Source organism: Schistocerca serialis, unplaced genomic scaffold (genome assembly GCF_023864345.2).
Source record: "Schistocerca serialis cubense isolate TAMUIC-IGC-003099 unplaced genomic scaffold, iqSchSeri2.2 HiC_scaffold_1400, whole genome shotgun sequence".
Taxonomy (NCBI): domain Eukaryota; kingdom Metazoa; phylum Arthropoda; class Insecta; order Orthoptera; family Acrididae; genus Schistocerca; species Schistocerca serialis.
In genome coordinates, this window is record NW_026047626.1 from 3,117,883 (window position 1) to 3,144,438 (window position 26,556).

The window sequence follows — 26,556 nt, forward strand, 5'->3', positions numbered from 1 at the left end:
ATCTGTGTTAATTCGTCAATGTGAGGGAGCGAGGGATGCAGTAAATAAGGAATAGTGCATCGGAAAGGAGATACTCGTAGCCCATAAGACAATCCTGTCGTTTCCATAGAAACGTTACTCGATATAGAAGGTGAAGTCACAGAACCCATAGTATTTCATAGCCCCGCAATATCTGTGTTAATTCGTCAATGTGAGGGAGCGAGGGATGCAGTAAAGAAGGAATGGTGAATCGGAAGGGAGATAGTCGTATCACAAATTAAAATCCTGTCGTTTCCATAGAAACGTTACTCGACTTGGAAGGAGTTGTCATAAAACCCGCAGTATATCGTAGCGACGCCTTTTCTGTGTTTGTATGTCAATGTGAGGGTGCGAGGGATGCAGTAAATAAGGAATAGTGCATCGGAAAGGAGATACTCGTTACCCATAAGTAAATCCTGTCGTTTCCATAGAAACGTTACTCGATATAGAAGGTGAAGTCACAGAACCCATAGTATTTCATAGCCCCGCAATATCTGTGTTAATTCGTCAATATGAGGGAGCGAGATATGCGGTAAATAAGGAATAGTGCATCGGAAAGGAGATACTCGTATTCCATAAGAAAATCCTGTCGTTTCCATAGAAACGTTACTCGATATAGAAGGTGAAGTCACAGAACCCATTGTATTTCATAGCCCCGCAATATCTGTGTTAATTCGTCAATGTGAGGGAGCGAGGGATGCAGTAAAGAAGGAATGGTGCATCGGAAAGGAGATAGTCGTATCACAAAACAAAATCCTGTCGTTTCCATAGAAACGTTGCTCGATTTGGAAGGAGTTGTCATAAAACCCACAGTATATCATAGCGACGCATTTTCTGTGTTAGTATGTCAATGTGAGGGTCGAGGGATGCAGTTAATATGGAATAGTGCATCGGAAAGGGGATACTCGAAGCCTATAAGAAAATCCATTCGTTTCCATAGAAACGTTACTCGATATAGAAGGTGAAGTCACAGAACCCATAGTATTTCATAGCCCCGCAATATATGTGTTAATTCGTCAATGTGAGGGAGCGAGGGATGCAGTAAATAAGTAATAGTGCATCGGAAAGGAGATACTCGTAGCCCATAAGAAAATCCAGTCGTTGCCATAGAAACGTTACTCGATATAGAAGGTGAAGTCACAGAACCCATAGTATATCATAGTCCCGCAATATCTGTGTTAGTATGTCAATGTGAGGGTGCGAGGGATGCAGTAAATAAGGAATAGTGCATCGGAAAGGAGATACTCGTAGCCCATAAGAGAATCCTGTCGTTTCCGTAGAAACGTTACTCGATACAGAAGGTGAAGTACAGAACCCATAGTATTTCATAGCCCCGCAATATCTGTGTTAATGCGTCAATGTGAGGGAGCGAGGGATGCAGTAAAGAAGGAATGGTGCATCGGAAAGGAGATAGTCGTATCACAAAACAAAATCCTGTCGTCTCCATAGAAACGCTACTCGATTTGGAAGTAGTTGTCATAAAACCCACAGTATATCATAGCGACGCATTTTCTATGTTAGTATGTCAATGTGAGGGTGCAGGTGATGCAGTAAATATGGAATAGTGCATCGGAAAGGAGATACTCGTAGCCAATGAGAAAATCCTGTCGTTTCCATAGAAACGTTACTCGATATAGAAAGTGAAGTCACAGAACCCATAGTATATCATAGTCCCGCAATATCTGTGTTAATTCGTCTATGTGAGGGAGCGAGGGATGCAGTAAAGAAGGAATGGTGCATCGGAAAGGAGATACTCGTATCACAAATAAAAATCCTGTCGTTTCCATAGAAACGTTACTCAATTTGGAAGGAGTTGTCATAAAACCCACTGTATATCATAGCGACGCATTTTCTGTGTTAGTATGTCATTTCGAGGGTGCGAGGGATGCAGTAAATAAGGAACAGTGCATCGGAAAGGAGATAGTCGTAGCCTATACGAAAATCCTGTCGTTTCCATAGAAACGTTACTCGATATAGAAGGTGAAGTCACAGAACCCATAGTATTTCATAGCCCCGCAATATCTGTGTTAATTCGTCAATGTGAGGGAGCGAGGGATGCAGTAAAAAAGGAATAGTGCATCGAAAAGGAGATACTCGTAGCCCATAATAAAATCCTGTCGTTTCCATAGAAACGTTACTCGACATAGAAGTTGAAGTCACAGAACCCATAGTATTTCATAGCCCAGCAATATCTGTGTTAATTCGTCAATGTGAGGGAGCGAGGGATGCAGTAAAGAAGGAATGGTGCATCGGAAAGGAGATAGTCGTATCTCAAATTAAAATCCCGTCGTTTCCATAGAAACGTTACTCGATTTGGAAGGAGTTACATAAAACCCACAGTATATCATAGCGACGCATTTTTTGTGTTAGTATGTCAATGTGTGGGTGCGAGGGATGCAGTAAATAATGAATAGTGCATCGGAAAGGAGATACTCGTAGCCCATAAGAAAAACCTGTCGTTTCCATAGAAACGTTACGCGATATAGAAGGTTAAGTCTCAAAACCCATAGTATATCATAGCCCCACAATATCTGTGTTAATTCGTCAATGTGATTGAGCGAGGGATGCAGTAAAGAAGGAATGGTGCAACGGAAAAGTGATAGTCGTATCACAAATTAAAATCCTTTCGTTTCAATAGAAACGTTACTCGATTTGGAAGGTGTTGTCATAAAACCCACAGTATATCATAGCGACGCATTTTCTGTGTTGGTATGTCAATGTGAGGGTGCGAGGGATGCAGTTAATAAGGAATAGTGCATCGGAAAGGGGATACTCGTAGCCTATAAGAAAATCCAGTCGTTTCCATAGAAACGTTACTCGATATAGAAGGTGAAGTCACAGAACCCATAGTATTTCATAGCCCCGCAATATATGTGTTAATTCGTCAATGTGAGGGAGCGAGGGATGCAGTAAATAAGGAATAGTGCGGCGGAATGGAGATACTCGTAGCCCATAAGAGAATCCTATCATTTCCATAGAAATGTTACTCGAAATAGAAGGTGAAGTCACAGAACCCATAGTATTTCATAGCCCCGCAATATCTGTGTTAATTCGTCAATGTGAGGGAGCGAGGGATGCAGTAAATAAGGAATAGTGCATCGGAAAGGTGATACTCGTAGCCCATAAGAAAATCCTGTCGTTTTCATAGTAACGTTACTCGATATAGAAGGTGAAGTCACAGAACCCATAGTATTTCATAGCCCCGCAATATCTGTGTTAATTCGTCAATGTGAGGGAGCGAGGGATGCAGTAAAGAAGGAATGGTGCATCGGAAAGTAGACAATCGTATCACAAATTAAAATCCAGTCGTTTCCATAGAAACGTTACTTGATTTGGAAGGAGTTGTCATAAAACCCACAGTATTTCATAGCGACGTATTTACTGTGTTAGTATGTCTATGTGAGGGTGCGAGGGATGCAGTAAATAAGGAATAGTGCATCGGAAAGGAGATACACGTAGCCCATAAGAAAATCCTGTCGTTTCCATAGAAACGTTACTCGATATAGAAGGTGAAGTCACAGAACCCATAGTATTTCATAGCCCCGCAATATCTAGGTTAATTCGTCAATGTGAGGGAGCGAGGGATGCAGTAAATAAGGAATAGTGCATCGGAAAGGAGATGATCGTAGCCGATAAGAAAATCCTGTCGTTTCCATAGAAACGTTACTCGATATAGAAGGTGAAGTCACAGAACACATAGTATTTCATAGCCCCGCAATATCTGTGTTAATTCGTCAATGTGAGGGAGCGAGGGATGCAGTAAAGAAGGAATGGTGCATCGGAAGGGAGATAGTCGTATCACAAATTAAAATCCTGTCGTTTGTATAGAAACGTTACTCGATTTGGAAGGAGTTGTCATAAAACCCACAGTATATCGTAGCGACGCATTTTCTGTGTTAGTATGTCAATGTGAGGGTGCGAGGGATGCAGTAAATAAGGAATAGTGCATCGGAAGAAGATACTCGTAACCCATAAGAAAATCCTGTCGTTTCCATAGAAACGTTACTCGATATAGATGGTGAAGTCACAGAACTCATAGTATTACATAGCCTCGCAAAATCTGTGTTAATTCGTCAGTGTGAGGGAGCGAGGGATGCAGTATATAAGGAATAGTGCATCGGAAAGGAGATACTCGTATTCCATAAGAAAATCCTGTCGTTTCCATAGAAACGTTACTCGACATAGAAGGTGAAGTCACAGAACCCATAGTATTTCATAGCCCCGCAATATCTGTGTTAATTCGTCAATGTGAGGGAGCGAGGGATGCAGTAAAGAAGGAATGGTGCATCGGAAAGGAGATAGTCGTATCACAAAACAAAATCCTGTCGTTTCCATAGAAACGTTACTCGATTTGGAAGGAGTGTCATAAAACCCACAGTATATCATAGCGACGCATTTTCTGTGTTAGTATGTCAATGTGAGGGTGCGAGGGATGCAGTAAATAAGGAATAGTGCATCGGAAAGGAGATACTTGTTGCCCATAAGTAAATCCTGTCGCTTCCATAGCACCGTTACTCGATATAGAAGGTGAAGTCACAGAATCCATAGTATTTCATAGCCCCGCAATATCTGTGATAATTCGTCAATGTGAGGGAGCGAGGGATGCAGTAAAGAAGGAATGGTGCATGGGAATTAGATAGTCGTATCACATATTAAAATCCTGTCGTTTCCATAGAAACGTTACTTGATTTGGAAGATGTTGTCATAAAACCCACAGTATTTCATAGTAACGCATTTACTGTGTTAGTATGTCTATGTGAGGGTGCGAGGGATGCAGTAAATAAGGAATAGTGCATCGGAAAGGAGATACTCGTAGCCAATAAGAAAATTATGTCGTTTCCTTAGAAACGTTACTCGATATAGAAGGTGAAGTCACAGAACCCATAGTATTTCATAGCCCCTCAATATCTGTGTTAATTCGTCAATGTGAGGGAGCGAGGGATGCAGTAAATAAGGAATAGTGCATCGGAAAGGAGATACTCGTAACCCATAAGAAAATCCTGTCGTTTCCTTAGAAACGTTACTCGATATAGAAGGTGAAGTCACAGAACCCATAGTATTTCATAGCCCCGCAATATCTGTGTTAATTCGTCAACGCGAGGGAACGAGGGATGCAGTAAATAATTAATAGTGCGTCGGAAAGGTGATACTCGTAGCCCATAAGAAAATCCTGTCGTTTCCATAGACACATTACTCGATATGGAAGGTGAAGTCTTAGAACCCATAGTATTTCATAGCCCCGCAATATCTGTGTTAATTCGTCAATGTGAGGGAGCGAGGGATGCAATAAAGAAGGAATGGTGAATCGGAAACGAGATAGTCGTATCACAAAACAAAATCCAGTCGTTTCCATAGAAACGTTACTCGATTTGGAAGGAGTTGTCATAAAACCCACAGTATATCATAGCGACGCATTTTCTATATTAGTATGTCAATGTGAGGGTGCGAGGGATGCAGTAAATAAGGAATAGTGCATCGGAAAGAAGATACTCGTTGCCCATAAGAAAATCCTGTCGTTTCCATAGAAACGTTACTCGATATGGAAGGTGAAGTCACAGAACCCATATTATTTCATAGCCCCGCAATATCTGTGTTAATTCGTCAATGTGAGGGAGCGAGGGATGCAATAAATAAGGAATGGTGCATCGGAAAGGAGATGGTCGTATCACAAATTAAAATCCTTTCGTTTCCATAGAAACGTTACTCGATTTGGAAGGAGTTGTCATAAAACCCACAGTATATCATGGGGACGCATTTTCTGTGTTAGTATGTTAATGTGAAGGTGCGAGGGATGCAGTAAACAAGGAATAGTGCATCGGAAAGGAGATACTCGTAGCCCATAAGAAAATCCTGTCGTTTCCATAGAAACGTTATTCGATTTGGAAGCAGTTGTCATAAAACCCACAGTATACCATAGCGACGCAGTTTCTGTGTTAGTATATCAATGTGAGGGTGCGAGGGATACAGTAAATAAGGAATAGTGCATCGGAAAGAAGATACTCGTAGCCCATAAGAAAGACCTGTCGCTTCCATAGAAACGTTACTTGATATAGAAGGTGGAGTCTCAGAACCCCTAGTGATTCATAGTCCGCAATATCTGTGTTAATTCGTCAATGTGAGGGAGCGAGGGATGCAGTAAATAAGGAATACTGCATCGGAAAGGAGACACTCGTAGCCCTTAAGAAAATCCTGTCGTTCCCATAGAAACGTTACTCGATATAGCAGGTGATGTCACAGAACCCATAGTATTTCATAGCCCGCAATATCTGTGTTAATTCGTCAATGTGAGGAAGCGAGGGATGCAGTAAATAAGGAATAGTGCATCGGAAAGGAGATACTCGTAGCCCATAAGAAAATCCTGTCGTTTCCTTAGAAACATTACTCGATATAGAAGGTGAAGTCACAGAACCCATAGTATTTCATAGCCCCGCAATATCTGTGTTAATTCGTCAATGAGAGGGAGCGAGGGATGCAGTATAGAAGGAATGGGGCATCGGAAAGGAGATAGTCGTATCACAAATTAAAATCCCGTCGTTTCCATAGAAACGTTGCTCGATTTGGAAGGAGTTGTCATCAAACCCACAGTATATCATAGCGACGCATTTTCTGTGTTAGTATGTCAATGTGAGGGAGCGAGGGATGCAGTAAATAAGGAATAGAGCATCGGAAAGGAGATACTCGTAACCCATAAGAAAATCCTTTCATTTCCATAGAGACATTAATCGATATGCAAGGTGAAGTCACAGAATTCACAGAATTTCATAGCCCCGCAATATCTGTGTTAATTCGTCAATGCGAGGGAACGAGGGATGCAGTAAATAATTAATAGTGCGTCGGAAAGGTGATACTCGTAGCCCATAAGAAAATCCTGTCGTTTCCATAGACACATTACTCGATATGGAAGGTGAAGTCACAGAACCCATAGTATTTCATAGCCCCGCAATATCTGTGTTAATTCGTCAATGTGAGGGAGCGAGGGATGCAATAAAGAAGGAATGGTGAATCGGAAACGAGATAGTCGTATCACAAAACAAAATCCAGTCGTTTCCATAGAAACGTTACTCGATTTGGAAGGAGTTGTCATAAAACCCACAGTATATCATAGCGACGCATTTTCTATATTAGTATGTCAATGTGAGGGTGCGAGGGATGCAGTAAATAAGGAATAGTGCATCGGATAGAAGATACTCGTTGCCCATAAGAAAATCCTGTCGTTTCCATAGAAACGTTACTCGATATGGAAGGTGAAGTCACAGAACCCATATTATTTCATAGCCCCGCAATATCTGTGTTAATTCGTCAATGTGAGGGAGCGAGGGATGCAATAAATAAGGAATGGTGCATCGGAAAGGAGATGGTCGTATCACAAATTAAAATCCTTTCGTTTCCATAGAAACGTTACTCGATTTGGAAGGAGTCGTCATAAAACCCACAGTATATCATGGGGACGCATTTTCTGTGTTAGTATGTTAATGTGAAGGTGCGAGGGATGCAGTAAACAAGGAATAGTGCATCGGAAAGGAGATACTCGTAGCCCATAAGAAAATCCTGTCGTTTCCATAGAAACGTTATTCGATTTGGAAGCAGTTGTCATAAATCCCACAGTATACCATAGCGACGCAGTTTCTGTGTTAGTATGTCAATGTGAGGGTGCGAGGGATACAGTAAATAAGGAATAGTGCATCGGAAAGAAGATACTCGTAGCCCATAAGAAAGACCTGTCGCTTCCATAGAAACGTTACTTGATATAGAAGGTGGAGTCTCAGAACCCCTAGTGATTCATAGTCCGCAATATCTGTGTTAATTCGTCAATGTGAGGGAGCGAGGGATGCAGTAAATAAGGAATACTGCATCGGAAAGGAGATACTCGTAGCCCTTAAGAAAATCCTGTCGTTCCCATAGAAACGTTACTCGATATAGCAGGTGATGTCACAGAACCCATAGTATTTCATAGCCCGCAATATCTGTGTTAATTCGTCAATGTGAGGGAGCGAGGGATGCAGTAAATAAGGAATAGTGCATCGGAAAGGAGATACTCGTAGCCCATAAGAAAATCCTGTCGTTTCCTTAGAAACATTACTCGATATAGAAGGTGAAGTCACAGAACCCATAGTATTTCATAGCCCTGCAATATCTGTGTTAATTCGTCTATGAGAGGGAGCGAGGGATGCAGTATAGAAGGAATAGAGCATCGGAATGGAGATAGTCGTATCACAAATTAAAATCCTGTCGTTTCCACAGAAACGTTACTCGATTTGGAAGGAGTTGTCATCAAACCCACAGTATATCATATCGACGCATTTTCTGTGTTAGTATGTCAATGTGAGGGAACGAGGGATGCAGTAAATAAGGAATAGAGCATCGGAAAGGAGATACTCGTAACCCATAAGAAAATTCTTTCATTTCCATAGAAACATTACTCGAAATAGAAGGTGAAGTCACAGAACCCATAGTATTTCATAGCCCCGCAATATCTGTGTTAATTCGTCAATGTGAGGGAGCGAGGGATGCAGTAAATAGGGAATAGTGCATCGGAAAGGAGATACTCGTAGCACATAAGAAAATCCAGTCGTTTCCATAGAAACGTTACTCGTTATAGAAGGTGAAGTCACAGAACCCACAGTATTTCATAGCCCCGCAATATCTGTGTTAATTCGTCAATGTGAGGTAGCGAGGGATGCTGTAAATAAGGAATAGTGCATCGGAAAGAGTTATTCGTAGCCCATAAGAAAATCCTGTCGTTTCCATAGAAACGTTACTCGATATAGAAGGTGAAGTCACAGAACCCATAGTATTTCATAGCCCCTCAATATCTGTGTTAATTCGTCAATGTGAGGGAGCGAGGGATGCAGTAAAGAAGGAATGGTGCATCAGAAAGGAGATAGTCGTATCACAAAACAAAATACAGTCGTTTCCATAGAAACGTTACTCGATTTGGAAGGAGTTGTCATAAAACCCACAGTATATCATAGCGACGCATTTTCTATATTAGTATGTCAATGTGAGGGTGCGAGGGATGCAGTAAATAAGGAATAGTGAATTGGAAAGGAGATACTCGTTGCCCATAAGAAAATCCTGTCGTTTCCATAGAAACGTTACTCGATATGGAAGGTGAAGTCACAGAACCCATAGTATTTCTTAGCCCCGCAATATCTGTGTTAATTCGTCAATGTGAGGAAGCGAGGGATGCAGTAAATAAGGAATGGTGCTTCGGAAAGGAGATGGTCGTATAACAAATTAAAATCCTTTCGTTTCCATAGAAACGTTACTCGATTTGGAAGGAGTTGTCATAAAACCCAGAGTATATCATAGCGACGCATTTTCTGTGTTAGTATGTTAATGTAAAGGTGCGAGGGATGCAGTAAACAAGGAATAGTGCATCGGAAAGGAGATAATCGTAGCCCATAAGAAAATCCTGTCGATTCCATAGAAACGTTACTCGATATAGAAGGTGAAGTCATAGAACCCATAGTATTTCATAGCCCCGCAATATCTGTGTTAATTCGCCAATGTGAGGGAGCGAGGGATGCAGCAAAAAAGAAGAAATGCTGCATCGGAAAGGAGATAGTCGTATCACAAATTAAAATCCTGTCGTTTCCATAGAAACGTTACTCGATTTGGAAGCAGTTGTCATAAAACCCACAGTATATCATAGCGACGCAGTTTCTGTGTTAGTATGTCAATGTGAGGGTGCGAGGGATGCAGTAAATAAGGAATAGTGCATCGGAAAGGAGATACTCGTAGCCCATAAGAAAATACTGTCGCTTCCATAGAAACGTTACTCAATATAGAAGGTGGAGTTTCAGAACCCATAGTAATTCATAGCCCCGCAATATCTGTGTTAATTCGTCAATGTGAAGGAGCGAGGGATGCAGTAAATAAGGAATAGTGCATCGGAAAGGAGATACTCGTAGCCCATAAGAAAATCCTGTCGTTTCCATAGAAACGTTACTCGATATTGAAGGTGAAGTCACAGAAGCCATAGTATTTCATAGCCCAGCAATATCTGTGTTAATTCGTCAATGTGAGGGAGCGAGGGATGCAGAAAAGAAGGAATGGTGCATCGGAAAGGAGATAGTCGAATCACAAATTAAAATCCTGTCGTTTCCATGGAAACGTTACTCGATTTGGAAGGAGTTGTCATAAAACCCACAGTATATCATAGCGACGAATTTTCTGTGTTAGTATGTCAATGTGCGGGTGCGAGGGATGCAGTAAATAAGGAATAGTGCATCGGAAAGGAGATACTCGTAGCCCATAAGAAAATCCTGTCGTTTCCATAGAAACGTTACTCGATATAGCAGGTGAAGTCACAGAACCCATAGTATTTCATAGCCTCAAATATCTGTGTTAATTCGTCAATGTGAGGGAGCGAGGGATGCAGTATATAAGGAATAGTGCATCGGAAAGGAGATACTCGTAGCCCATAAGAAAATCCTGTCGTTTCCATAGAAACGTTACTCGATATAGTAGGTGAAGTCACAGAACCCATAGTATTTCATAGCCCCGCAACATCTGTGTTAATTCGTCAATGAGAGGGAGCGAGGGATGCAGTATAGAAGGAATGGTGCATCGGAAAGGAGATAGTCGTATCACAAATTAAAATCCCGTTGTTTCCATAGAAACGTTGCTCGATTTGGAAGGAGTTGTCATCAAACCCACAGTATATCATAGCGACGCATTTTCTGTGTTAGTATGTCAATGTGAGGGAGAGAGGGATGCAGTAAATAAGGAATAGAGCATCGGAAAGGAGATACTCGTAACCCATAAGAAAATCCTTTCATTTCCATAGAGACATTAATCGATATGCAAGGTGAAGTCACAGAACCCATAGTATTTCATAGCCCCGCAATATCTGTGTTAATTCGTCAATGCGAGGGAACGAGGGATGCAGTAAATAATTAATAGTGCGTCGGAAAGGTGATACTCGTAGCCCATAAGAAAATCCTGTCGTTTCCATAGACACATTACTCGATATAGAAGGTGAAGTAACAGAACCCATAGTATTTCATAGGCCCGCAATATCTGTGTTAATTCGTCAATTTGAGTGAGCGAGGGATGCAGTAAAGAAGGAATGGTGCATCGGAAAGGAGATAGTCGTATCGCAAAACAAAATCCTGTCGTTTCCATGGAAACGTTACTCGATTTGGAAGGAGTTGTCATAAAACCCACAGTATATCATAGCGACGCATTTTCTGTGTTAGTATGTTAATGTGAGGGTGCGAGGGATGCAGTAAATAAGGAATAGGGCATCGGAAAGGAGATACTCGTAGCCCATAAGAAAATCCTGTCGTTTCCATAGAAACGTTACTCGATATAGAAGGTGAAGTCACAGAACCCATAGTATTTCATAGCAACGCAATATCTGTGTTAATTCGTCAATGTGAGGGAGCAAGGGATGCAGTAAAGAAGTAATGGTGCATCGGAAAGGAGATAGTCGTATCACAAAACAAAATCCTGTCGTTTCCATAGAAACGAAACTCGATTTGGTAGGAGTTGTCATAAAACCCACAGTATATCATAGCGACGCATTTTCTGTGTTAGTATGTCAATGTGAGGGTGCGAGGGATGTAGCAAATAAGGAATAGTGCTTCGGAAAGGAGATACTCGTAGCCCATAAAAAGTCCTGTCGTTTCCATAGAAGCGTTACTCAATATAGAAGGTGAAGTCACAGAACCCATAGTTTTTCATAGCCCCGCAATTTCTGTGTTAATTCGTCAATGTGAGGGAGCGAGGGATGCAGTAAATAAGGAATAAAGCATCGGAAAGGAGATACTCGTAGCCCATAAGAAAATCCTGTCGTTTCCATAGAAACGTTACTCGATATAGAAGGTGAAGTCTCAGAACCCAAAGTATTTCATAGCCCCGCAATATCTGTGTTAATTCGTCAATGTGAAGGAGCGAGGGATGCAGTAATGAAGGAATGGTGCATCGGAAAGGAGATAGTCGTATCACAAAAGAAAATCCTGTCGTTTCCAAAGAAACGTTACTCGATTTGGAAGGAGTTGTCATAAAACACACAGTATATTTTCTATGTTAGTATGTCAATGTGAGGGCGCGCCGATGCAGTAAATAAGGAATAGTGCATCGGAAAGGAGATACTCGTAGCCCATAAAAAATCCTGTCGTTTCCATAGAAACGTTACTCGATGTAGAAGGTGAAGTCACAGAACCCATAGTATTTCATAGCCCCGCAATATCTGTGTTAATTCGTCAATGTGATTGAGCGAGGGATGCAGTAAAGAAGGAATAGTGCATCGGAAAGGAGATACTCATAGCCCATAAGATAATCCTGTCGTTTCCATAGAAACGTTACTCGATATAGAAGGTGAAGTCACAGAACCCATAGTATTTCATATCCCCGCAATATCTGTGTTAATTCGTCAATTTGAGGGAGCGAGGGATGCAGTAAATAAGGAATAGTGCATCGGAAAGGAGATACTCGTAGCCTATAGGAAAATACTGTCGATTCCATAGAACCGTTACTCGATATAGAAGGTGAAGTCACAGAACCCATAGCATTTCATAGCCCCGCAATATCTGTGTTAATTCGTCAATGTGAGGGAGCGAGGGATGCAGGAAAGAAGGAATGGTGCATCGGAAAGGAGATAGTCGTATCACAAAAAAAATCCTGTCGTTTCCATAGAAACGTTACTTGATTTAGAAGGAGTTGTCATAAAACCCACAGTATATCATAGCGACGCATTTTCTGTGTTAGTATGTCAATGTGTGGGTGCGAGGGATGCAGTAAATAAGGAATAGTGCATCGGAAAGGAGATACTCGTAGCCCATAAGAAAATCCTGTCGTTTCCATAGAAACGTTACTCGATATGGAAGGTGAAGTCACAGAACCCATAGTATTTCATAGCCCCGCAATATCTGTGTTAATTCGTCAATGTGAGGGTGCGAGGGATGCAGTAAATAAGGAATAGTGCATCGGAAAGGAGATACTCGTAGCCCATAAGAAAATCCTGTCGTTTCCATAGAAACGTTACTCGATTTAGAAGGTGAAGTCACAGAACCCATAGTATTTCATAGCCCCGCAATATCTGTGTTGATTCGTCAATGTGAGGGAGCGAGGGATGCAGTAAATAAGGAACAGTGCATCGGAAAGGAGATTCTCGTAGCCCATAAGAAAATTCTGTCGTTTCCATAGAAACGTTACTCGATATGGAAGGTGAAGTCACAGAACCCATAGTATTTCATAGCCCCGCAATATCTGTGTCAATTCGTCAATGTGAGGAAGCGAGGGATGCAGTAAATAAGGAATGGTCCTTCGGAAAGGAGATGGTCGTATCACAAATTAAAATCCTTTCGTTTCCATAGAAACGTTACTCGATTTGGAAGGAGTTGTCATAAAACCCAGAGTATATCATAGCAATGCATTTTCTGTGTTAGTATGTTAATGTGAAGGTGCGAGGGATGCAGTAAACAAGGAATAGTGCATCGGAAAGGAGATACTCGTAGCCAATAAGAAAATCCTGTCGTTTCCATAGAAACGTTACTCGATATAGAAGGTGAAGTCATAGAAGCCATAGTATTTCATAGCCCCGCAATATCTGTGTTAATTCGCCAATGTGAGGGAGCGAGGGATGCAGTAAAGAAGAAATGGTGCATCGGAAAGGAGATAGTCGTATCACAAATTAAAATCCTGTCGTTTCCATAGAAACGTTACTCGATTTGGATGCAGTTGTCATAAAACCCACAGTATATCACAGCGACGCAGTTTCTGTGTTAGTATGTCAATGTGAGGGTGCGAGGGATGCAGTAAATAAGGAATAGTGCATCGGAAAGGAGATACTCGTAGCCCATAAGAAAATACTGTCGCTTCCATAGAAACGTTACTCAATATAGAAGGTGGAGTCTCAGAACCCATAGTAATTCATAGCCCCGCAATATCTGTGTTAATTCGTCAATGTGAGGGAGCGAGGGATGCAGTAAATAAGGAATAGTGCATCGGAAAGGAGATACTCGTAGCCCATAAGAAAATCCTGTCGTTTCCATAGAAACGTTACTCGATATTGAAGGTGAAGTCACAGAAGCCATAGTATTTCATAGCCCAGCAATATCTGTGTTAATTCGTCATTGTGAGGGAGCGAGGGATGCAGAAAAGAAGGAATGGTGCATCGGAAAGGAGATAGTCGAATCACAAATTAAAATCCTGTCGTTTCCATGGAAACGTTACTCGATTTGGAAGGAGTTGTCATAAAACCCACAGTATATCATAGCGACGCATTTTCTGTGTTAGTATGTCAATGTGCGGGTGCGAGGGATGCAGTAAATAAGGAATAGTGCATCGGAAAGGAGATACTCGTAGCCCATAAGAAAATCCTGTCGTTTCCATAGAAACGTTACTCGATATAGCAGGTGAAGTCACAGAACCCATAGTATTTCATAGCCTCAAATATCTGTGTTAATTCGTCAATGTGATGGAGCGAGGGATGCAGTAAATAAGGAATAGTGCATCGGAAAGGAGATACTCGTAGCCCATAAGAAAATCCTGTCGTTTCCATAGAAACGTTACTCGAGATAGTAGGTGAAGTCACAGAACCCATAGTATTTCATAGCCCCGCAATATCTGTGTTAATTCGTCAATGAGAGGGAGCGAGGGATGCAGTATAGAAGGAATGGTGCATCGGAAAGGAGATAGTCGTATCACAAATTAAAATCCTGTCGTTTCCATAGAAACGTTACTCGATTTGGAAGGAGTTGTCATCAAACCCACAGTATATCATAGCGACGGATTTTCTGTGTTAGTATGTCAATGTGAGGGAGCGAGGGATGCAGTAAATAAGGAATAGAGCATCGGAAGGGAGATACTCGTAACCCATAAGAAAATCCTTTCATTTCCATAGAGACACTAATCGATATACAAGGTGAAGTCACAGAACCCATAGTATTTCATAGCTGCGCAATATCTGTGTTAATTCGTCAATGCGAGGGAACGAGGGATGCAGTAAATAATTAATAGTGCGTCGGAAAAGTGATACTCGTAGCCCATAAGAAAATCCTGTCGTTTCCATAGACACATTACTCGATATAGAAGGTGAAGTAACAGAACCCATAGTATTTCATAGCCCCGCAATATCTGTGTTAATTCGTCAATTTGAGTGAGCGAGGGATGCAGTAAAGAAGGAATGGTGCATCGGAAAGGAGATAGTCGTATCGCAAAACCAAATCCTGTCGTTTCCATGGAAACGTTACTCGATTTGGAAGGAGTTGTCATAAAACCCACAGATATCATAGCGACGCATTTTCTGTGTTAGTATGTAAATGTGAGGGTGCGAGGGATGCAGTAAATAAGGAATAGGGCATCGGAAAGGAGATACTCGTAGCCCATAAGAAAATCCTGTCATTTCCATAGAAACGTTACTCGATATAGAAGTTGAAGTCACAGAACCCATAGTATTTCATAGCAACGCAATATCTGTGTTAATTCGTCAATGTGAGGGAGCGAGGGATGCACTAAAGAAGTAATGGTGCATCGGAAAGGAGATAGTCGTATCACAAAACAAAATCCTGTCGTTTCCATAGAAACGAAACTCGATTTGGTAGGAGTTGTCATAAAACCCACAGTATATCATAGCGACGCATTTTCTGTGTTAGTATGTCAATGTGAGGGTGCGAGGGATGCAACAAATAAGGAATAGTGCATCGGAAAGGAGATACTCGTAGCCCATAAAAAGTCCTGTCGTTTCCATAGAAGCGTTACTCAATATAGAAGGTGAAGTCACAGAACCCATAGTTTTTCATAGCCCCGCAATATCTGTGTTAATTCGTCAATGTGAAGGAGCGAGGGATGCAGTAGTGAAGGAATGGTGCATCGGAAAGGAGATAGTCGTATCACAAAAGAAAATCCTGTCGTTTCCTAAGAAACGTTAGTCGATTTGGAAGGAGTTGTCATAAAACACACAGTATATTTTCTATGTTAGTATGTCAATGTGAGGGCGCGCCGATGCAGTATATAAGGAATAGTGCATCGGAAAGGAGATACTCGTAGCCCATAAAAAATCCTGTCGTTTCCATAGAAACGTTACTCGATATAGAAGGTGAAGTCACAGAACCCATAGTATTTCATAGCACCGCAATATCTGTGTTAATTCGTCAATGTGAGGGAGCGAGGGATGCAGTAAATAAGGAATAGTGCATCGGAAAGGAGATTCTCGTAGCCCATAAGAAAATCCTGTCGTTTCCATAGAAATGTTACTCGATATGGAAGGTGAAGTCACAGAACCCATAGTATTTCATAGCCCCGCAATATCTGTGTTAATTCGTCAATGTGAGGAAGCGAGGTATGCAGTAAATAAGGAATGGTGCTTCTGAAAGGAGATGGTCGTATCACAAATTAAAATCCTGTCGTTTCCATAGAAACGTTACTCGATTTGGATGCAGTTGTCATAAAACCCACAGTATATCATAGCGACGCAATTTCTGTGTTAGTAAGTCAATGTGAGGGTGCGAGGGATGCAGTAAATAAGGAATAGTGCATCGGAAAGGAGATACTCGTAGCCCATAAGAAAATACTGTCGCTTCCATAGAAACGTTACTCGATATAGAAGGTGGAGTCTCAGAACCCATAGTAATTCATAGCCCCGCAATATCTGTGTTAATTCGTAAATGTGAGGGAGCGAGGGATGCAGTAAATAAGGAATAGTGCATCGGAAAGGAGATACTCGTAGCCCATAAGAAAATCCTGTCGTTTCCATAGAAACGTTACTCGATATTGAAGGTGAAGTCACAGAAGAAATAGTATTTCATAGCCCAGCAATATCTGTGTTAATTCGTCAATGTGAGGGAGCGAGGGATGCAGAAAAGAAGCAATGGTGCATCGGAAAGGAGATAGTCGAATCACAAATTAAAATCCTGTCGTTTCCATGGAAACGTTACTCGATTTGGAAGGAGTTGTCATAAAACCCACAGTATATCATAGCGACGCATTTTCTGTGTTAGTATGTCAATGTGAGGGTGCGAGGGATGCAGTAAATAAGGAATAGTGCATCGGAAAGGAGATACTCGTAGCCCATAAGAAAATCCTGTCGTTTCCATAGAAACGTTACTCGATATAGCAGGTGAAGTCACAGAACCCATAGTATTTCATAGCCTCAAATATCTGTGTTAATTCGTCAATGTGATGGAGCGAGGGATGCAGTAAATAAGGAATAGTGCATCGGAAAGGAGATACTCGTAGCCCATAAGAAAATCCTGTCGTTTCCATAGAAACGTTACTCGATATAGTAGGTGAAGTCACAGAACCCGTAGTATTTCATAGCCCCGCAATATCTGTGTTAATTCGTCAATGAGAGGGAGCGAGGGATGCAGTATAGAAGGAATGGTGCATCGGAAAGGAGATAGTCGTATCACAAATTAAAATCCTGTTGTTTCCATAGAAACGTTACTCGATTTGGAAGGAGTTGTCATCAAACCCACAGTATATCATAGCGACGGATTTTCTGTGTTAGTATGTCAATGTGAGGGAGCGAGGGATGCAGTAAATAAGGAATAGAGCATCGGAAGGGAGATACTCGTAACCCATAAGAAAATCCTTTCATTTCCATAGAGACATTAATCGATATACAAGGTGAAGTCACAGAACCCATAGTATTTCATAGCTCCGCAATATCTGTGTTAATTCGTCAATGCGAGGGAACGAGGGATGCAGTAAATAATTAATAGTGCGTCGGAAAAGTGATACTCGTAGCCCATAAGAAAATCCTGTCGTTTCCATAGACACATTTTTCGATATAGAAGGTGAAGTAACAGAACCCATAGTATTTCATAGCCCCGCAATATCTGTGTTAATTCGTCAATTTTAGTGAGCGAGGGATGCAGTAAAGAAGGAATGGTGCATCGGAAAGGAGATAGTCGTATCGCAAAACAAAATCCTGTCGTTTCCATGGAAACGTTACTCGATTTGGAAGGAGTTGTCATAAAACCCACAGTATATCATAGCGACGCATTTTCTGTGTTAGTATGTTAATGTGAGGGTGCGAGGGATGCAGTAAATAAGGAATAGGACATCGGAAAGAAGATACTCGTAGCCCATAAGAAAATCCTGTCGTTTCCATAGAAACGTTACTCGGTATAGAAGGTGAAGTCACAGAACCCATAGTATTTCATAGCAACGCAATATCTGTGTTAATTCGTCAATGTGAGGGAGCGAGGGATGCAGTAAAGAAGTAATGGTGCATCGGAAAGGAGATAGTCGTATCACAAAACAAAATCCTGTCGTTTCCATAGAAACGAAACTCGATTTGGTCGGAGATGTCATAAAACCCACTGTATATCATAGCGACGCATTTTCTGTGTTAGTATGTCAATGTGAGGGTGCGAGGGATGCAGCAATTAAGGAATAGTGCATCGGAAAGGAGATACTCGTAGCCCATAAAAAGTCCTGTCGTTTCCATAGAAGCGTTACTCAATATAGAAAGTGAAGTCACAGAACCAATAGTTTTTCATAGCCCCGCAATATCTGTGTTAATTCGTCAATGTGAAGGAGCGAGGGATGCAGTAATGAAGGAATGGTGCATCGGAAAGGAGATAGTCGTATCACAAAAGAAAATCCTGTCGTTTCCTAAGAAACGTTACTCGATTTGGAAGGAGTTGTCATAAATCACACAGTATATTTTCTATCTTAGTATGTCAATGTGAGGGCGCGCCGATGCAGTAAATAAGGAATAGTGCATCGGAAAGGAGATACTCGTAGCCCATAAAAAATCCTGTCGTTTCCATAGAAACGTTACTCGATATAGAAGGTGAAGTCACAGAACCCATAGTATTTCATAGCACCGCAATATCTGTGTTAATTCGCCAATGTGAGGGAGCGAGGGATGCAGTAAATAAGGAATAGTGCATCGGAAAGGAGATTCTCGTAGCCCATAAGAAAATCCTGTCGTTTCCATAGAAACGTTACTCGATATGGAAGGTGAAGTCACAGAACCCATAGTATTTCATAGCCCCGCAATATCTGTGTTAATTCGTCAATGTGAGGAAGCGAGGGATGCAGTAAATAAGGAATGGTGCTTCTGAAAGGAGATGGTCGTATCACAAATTAAAATCCTGTCGTTTCCATAGAAACGTTACTCGATTTGGATGCAGTTGTCATAAAACCCACAGTATATCATAGCGACGCAGTTTCTGTGTTAGTATGTCTATGTGAGGGTGCGAGGGATGCAGTAAATAAGGAATAGTGCATCGGAAAGGAGATACTCGTAGCCCATAAGAAAATACTGTCGCTTCCATAGAAACGTTACTCGATATAGAAGGTGGAGTCTCAGAACCCATAGTAATTCATAACCCCGCAATATCTGTGTTAATTCGTCAATGTGAGGGAGCGAGGGATACAGTAAATAAGGAATAATGCATCGGAAAGGAGATACTCGTAGCCCATAAGAAAATCCTGTCGTTTCCATAGAAACGTTACTCGATATTGAAGGTGAAGTCACAGAAGAAATAGTATTTCATAGCCCAGCAATATCTGTGTTAATTCGTCAATGTGAGGGAGCGAGGGATGCAGAAAAGAAGCAATGGTGCATCGGAAAGGAGATAGTCGAATCACAAATTAAAATCCTGTCGTTTCCATGGAAACGTTACTCGATTTGGAAGGAGTTGTCATAAAACCCACAGTATATCATAGCGACGCATTTTCTGTGTTAGTATGTCAATGTGCGGGTGCGAGGGTTGCAGTAAATAAGGACTAGTGCATCGGAAAGGAGATACTCGTAGCCCATAAGAAAATCCTGTCGTTTCCATAGAAACGTTACTCGATATAGCAGGTGAAGTCACAGAACCCATAGTATTTCATAGCCTCAAATATCTGTGTTAATTCCTCAATGTGAAGGAGCGAGGGATGCAGTAAATAAGGAATAGTGCATCGGAAAGGAGATACTCGTAGCCCATAAGAAAATCCTGTCGTTTCCATAGAAACGTTACTCGATATAGTAGGTGAAGTCACAGAACCCGTAGTATTTCATAGCCCCGCAATATCTGTGTTAATTCGTCAATGAGAGGGAGCGAGGGATGCAGTATAGAAGGAATGGTGCATCGGAAAGGAGATAGTCGTATCACAAATTAAAATCCTGTCGTTTCCATAGAAACGTTACTCGATTTGGAAGGAGTTGTCATCAAACCCACAGTATATCATAGCGACGGATTTTCTGTGTTAGTATGTCAATGTGAGGGAGCGAGGGATGCAGTAAATAAGGAATAGAGCATCGGAAGGGAGATACTCGTAACCCATAAGAAAATCCTTTCATTTCCATAGAGACATTAATCGATATACAAGGTGAAGTCACAGAACCCATAGTATTTCATAGCTCCGCAATATCTGTGTTAATTCGTCAATGCGAGGGAACGAGGGATGCAGTAAATAATTAATAGTGCGTCGGAAAAGTGATACTCGTAGCCCATAAGAAAATCCTGTCGTTTCCATAGACACATTTTTCGATATAGAAGGTGAAGTAACAGAACCCATAGTATTTCATAGCCCCGCAATATCAACGTTAATTCGTCAATTTTAGTGAGCGAGGGATGCAGTAAAGAAGGAATGGTGCATCGGAAAGGAGATAGTCGTGTCGCAAAACAAAATCCTGTCGTTTCCATGGAAACGTTACTCGATTTGGAAGGAGTTGTCATAAAACCCACAGTATATCATAGCGACGCATTTTCTGTGTTAGTATGTTAATGTGAGGGTGCGAGGGATGCAGTAAATAAGGAATAGGACATCGGAAAGGAGATACTCGTAGCCCATAAGAAAATCCTGTCGTTTCCATAGAAACGTTACTCGGTATAGAAGGTGAAGTCACAGAACCCATAGTATTTCATAGCAACGCAATATCTGTGTTAATTCGTCAATGTGAGGGAGCGAGGGATGCAGTATAGAAGTAATGGTGCATCGGAAAGGAGATAGTCGTATCACAAAACCAAATCCTGTCGTTTCCATAGAAACGAAACTCGATTTGGTAGGAGTTGTCATAAAACCCACAGTATATCATAGCGACGCATTTTCTGTGTTAGTATGTTAATGTGAGGGTGCGAGGGATGCAGTAAATAAGGAATAGGGCATCGGAAAGGAGATACTCGTAGCCCATAAGAAAATCCTGTCGTTTCCATAGAAACGTTACTCGATATAGAAGGTGAAGTCACAGAAACCATAGTTTTTCATAGCAACGCAATATCTGTGTTAATTAGTCAATGTGAGGGAGCGAGGGATGCAGTAAAGAAGTAATGGTGCATCGGAAAGGAGATAGTCGTATCACAAAACAAAATCCTGTCGTTTCCATAGAAACGAAACTCGATTTGGTAGGAGTTGTCATAAAACCCACAGTATATCATAGCGACGCATTTTCTGTGTTAGTATGTCAATGTGAGGGTGCGAGGGATGCAGCAAATAAGGAATAGTGCATCGGAAAGGAGATACTCGTAGCCCATAAAAAGTTCTGTCGTTTCCATAGAAGCGTTACTCAATATAGAAGGTGAAGTCACAGAACCCATAGTTTTTCATAGCCCCGCAATATCTGTGTTAATTCGTCAATGTGAAGGAGCGAGGGATGCAGTAATGAAGGAATGGTGCATCGGAAAGGAGATAGTCGTATCACAAAAGAAAATCCTGTCGTTTCCTAAGAAACGTTACTCGATTTGGAAGGAGTTGTCATAAAACACACAGTATATTTTCTATGTTAGTATGTCAATGTGAGGGCGCGCCGATGCAGTAAATAAGGAATAGTGCATCGGAAAGGAGATACTCGTAGCCCATAAAAAATCCTGTCGTTTCCATAGAAACGTTACTCGATATAGAAGGTGAAGTCACAGAACCCATAGTATTTCATAGCACCGCAATATCTGTGTTAATTCGTCAATGTGAGGGAGCGAGGGATGCAGTAAATAAGGAATAGTGCATCGGAAAGGAGATTCTCGTAGCCCATAAGAAAATCCTGCCGTTTCCATAGAAACGTTACTCGATATGGAAGGTGAAGTCACAGAACTCATAGTATTTCATAGCCCCGCAATATCTGTGTTAATTCGTCAATGTGAGGAAGCGAGGGATGCAGTAAATAAGGAATGGTGCTTCGGAAAGGAGATGGTCGTATCACAAATTAAAATCCTGTCGTTTCCATAGAAACGTTACTCGATTTGGATGCAGTTGTCATAAAACCCACAGTATATCATAGCGACGCAGTTTCTGTGTTAGTATGTCAATGTGAGGGTGCGAGGGATGCAGTAAATAAGGAATAGTGCATCGGAAAGTAGATACTAGTAGCCCATAAGAAAATACTGTCGCTTCCATAGAAACGTTACTCGATATAGAAGGTGGAGTCTCAGAACCCATAGTAATTCATAGCCCCGCAAAATCTGTGTTAATTCGTCAATGTGAGGGAGCGAGGGATGCAGTAAATAAGGAATAATGCATCGGAAAGGAGATACTCGTAGCCCATAAGAAAATCCTGTCGTTTCCATAGAAACGTTACTCGATATTGAAGGTGAAGTCACAGAAGAAATAGTATTTCATAGCCCAGCAATATCTGTGTTAATTCGTCAATGTGAGGGAGCGAGGGATGCAGAAAAGAAAGAATGGTGCATCGGAAAGGAGATAGTCGAATCACAAATTAAAATCCTGTCGTTTCCATGGAAACGTTACTCGATTTGGAAGGAGTTGTCATAAAACCCACAGTATATCATAGCGACGCATTTTCTGTGTTAGTATGTCAATGTGCGGGTGCGAGGGATGCAGTAAATAAGGAATAGTGCATCGGAAAGGAGATACTCGTAGCCCATAAGAAAATCCTGTCGTTTCCATAGAAACGTTACTCGATATAGCAGGTGAAGTCACAGAACCCATAGTATTTCATAGCCTCAAATATCTGTGTTAATTCGTCAATGTGATGGAGCGAGGGATGCAGTAAATAAGGAATAGTGCATCGGAAAGGAGATACCCGTAGCCCATAAGAAAATCCTGTCGTTTCCATAGAAACGTTACTCGATATAGTAGGTGAAGTCACAGAACCCGTAGTATTTCATAGCCCCGCAATATCTGTGTTAATTCGTCAATGAGAGGGAGCGAGGGATGCAGTATAGAAGGAATGGTGCATCGGAAAGGAGATAGTCGTATCACAAATTAAAATCCTGTTGTTTCCATAGAAACGTTACTCGATTTGGAAGGAGTTGTCATCAAACCCGCAGTATATCATAGCGACGGATTTTCTGTGTTAGTATGTCAATGTGAGGGAGCGAGGGATGCAGTAAATAAGGAATAGAGCATCGGAAGGGAGATACTCGTAAACCATAAGAAAATCCTTTCATTTCCATAGAGACATTAATCGATATACAAGGTGAAGTCACAGAACCCATAGTATTTCATAGCTCCGCAATATCTGTGTTAATTCGTCAATGCGAGGGAACGAGGGATGCAGTAAATAATTAATAGTGCGTCGGAAAAGTGATACTCGTAGCCCATAAGAAAATCCTGTCGTTTCCATAGACACATTTTTCGATATAGAAGGTGAAGTAACAGAACCCATAGTATTTCATAGCCCCGCAATATCTGTGTTAATTCGTCAATTTTAGTGAGCGAGGGATGCAGTAAAGAAGGAATGGTGCATCGGAAAGGAGATAGTCGTATCGCAAAACAAAATCCTGTCGTTTCCATGGAAACGTTACTCGATTTGGAAGGAGTTGTCATAAAACCCACAGTATATCATAGCGACGCATTTTCTGTGTTAGTATGTTAATGTGAGGGTGCGAGGGATGCAGTAAATAAGGAATAGGGCATCGGAAAGGAGATACTCGTAGCCCATAAGAAAATCCTGTCGTTTCCATAGAAACGTTACTCGGTATAGAAGGTGAAGTCACAGAACCCATAGTATTTCATAGCAACGCAATATCTGTGTTAATTCGTCAATGTGAGGGAACGAGGGATGCAGTAAAGAAGTAATGGTGCATCGGATAGGAGATAGTCGTATCACAAAACAAAATCCTGTCGTTTCCATAGAAACGAAACTCGATTTGGTAGGAGTTGTCATAAAACCCACAGTATATCATAGCGACGCATTTTCTGTGTTAGTATGTTAATGTGAGGGTGCGAGGGATGCAGTAAATAAGGAATAGGGCATCGGAAAGGAGATACTCGTAGCCCATAAGAAAATCCTGTCGTTTCCATAGAAACGTTACTCGATATAGAAGGTGAAGTCACAGAAACCATAGTTTTTCATAGCAACGCAATATCTGTGTTAATTCGTCAATGTGAGGGAGCGAGGGATGCAGTAAAGAAGTAATGGTGCATCGGAAAGGAGATAGTCGTATCACAAAACAAAATCCTGTCGTTTCCATAGAAACGAAACTCGATTTGGTAGGAGTTGTCATAAAACCCACAGTATATCATAGCGACGCATTTTCTGTGTTAGTATGTCAATGTGAGGGTGCGAGGGATGCAGCAAATAAGGAATAGTGCATCGGAAAGGAGATACTCGTAGCCCATAAAAAGTCCTGTCGTTTCCATAGAAGCGTTACTCAATATAGAAGGTGAAGTCACAGAACCCATAGTTTTTCATAGCCCCGCAATATCTGTTTTAATTCGTCAATGTGAAGGAGCGAGGGATGCAGTAATGAAGGAATGGTGCATCGGAAAGGAGATAGTCGTATCACAAAAGAAAATCCTGTCGTTCCCTAAGAAACGTTACTCGATTTGGAAGGAGTTGTCATAAAACACACAGTATATTTTCTATGTTAGTATGTCAATGTGAGGGCGCGCCGATGCAGTAAATAAGGAATAGTGCATCGGAAAGGAGATACTCGTAGCCCATAAAAAATCCTGTCGTTTCCATAGAAACGTTACTCGATATAGAAGGTGAAGTCACAGAACCCATAGTATTTCATAGCACCGCAATATCTGTGTTAATTCGTCAATGTGAGGGAGCGAGGGATGCAGTAAATAAGGAATAGTGCATCGGAAAGGAGATTCTCGTAGCCCATAAGAAAATCCTGTCGTTTCCATAGAAACGTTACTCGATATGGAAGGTGAAGTCACATAACCCATAGTATTTCATAGCCCCGCAATATCTGTGTTAATTCGTCAATGTGAGGAAGCGAGGGATGCAGTAAATAAGGAATGGTGCTTCGGAAACGAGATGGTCGTATCACAAATTAAAATCCTGTCGTTTCCATAGAAACGTTACTCGATTTGGATGCAGTTGTCATAAAACCCACAGTATATCATAGCGACGCAGTTTCTGTGTTAGTATGTCAATGTGAGGGTGCGAGGGATGCAGTAAATAAGGAATAGTGCATCGGAAAGGAGATACTCGTAGCCCATAAGAAAATACTGTCGCTTCCATAGAAACGTTACTCGATATAGAAGGTGGAGTCTCAGAACCCATAGTAATTCATAGCCCCGCAATAACTGTGTTAATTCGTCAATGTGAGTGAGCGAGGGACGCAGTAAATAAGGAATAATGCATCGGAAAGGAGATATTCGTAGCCCATAAGAAAATCCTGTCGTTTCCATAGAAACGTTACTCGATATTGAAGGTGAAGTCACAGAAGAAATAGTATTTCATAGCCCAGCAATATCTGTGTTAATTCGTCAATGTGAGGGAGCGAGGGATGCAGAAAAGAAGGAATGGTGCATCGGAAAGGAGATAGTCGAATCACAAATTAAAATCCTGTCGTTTCCATGGAAACGTTACTCGATTTGGAAGGAGTTGTCATAAAACCCACAGTATATCATAGCGACGCATTCTCTGTGTTAGTATGTCAATGTGCGGGTGCGAGGGATGCAGTAAATAAGGAATAGTGCATCGGAAAGGAGATACTCGTAGCCCATAAGAAAATCCTGTCGTTTCCATAGAAACGTTACTCGATATAGCAGGTGAAGTCACAGAACCCATAGTATTTCAAAGCCTCAAATATCTGTGTTAATTCGTCAATGTGATGGAGCGAGGGATGCAGTAAATAAGGAATAGTGCATCGGAAAGGAGATACTCGTAGCCCATAAGAAAATCCTGTCGTTTCCATAGAAACGTTACTCGATATAGTAGGTGAAGTCACAGAACCCATAGTATTTCATAGCCCCGCAATATCTGTGTTAATTCGTCAATGAGAGGGAGCGAGGGATGCAGTATAGAAGGAATGGTGCATCGGAAAGGAGATAGTCGTATCACAAATTAAAATCCTGTCGTTTCCATAGAAACGTTACTCGATTTGGAAGGAGTTGTCATCAAACCCACAGTATATCATAGCGACGGATTTTCTGTGTTAGTATGTCAATGTGAGGGAGCGAGGGATGCAGTAAATAAGGAATAGAGCATCGGAAGGGAGATACTCGTAACCCATAAGAAAATCCTTTCATTTCCATAGAGACATTAATCGATATACAAGGTGAAGTCACAGAACCCATAGTATTTCATAGCTCCGCAATATCTGTGTTAATTCGTCAATGCGAGGGAACGAGGGATGCAGTAAATAATTAATAGTGCGTCGGAAAAGTGATACTCGTAGCCCATAAGAAAATCCTGTCGTTTCCATAGACACATTACTCGATATAGTAGGT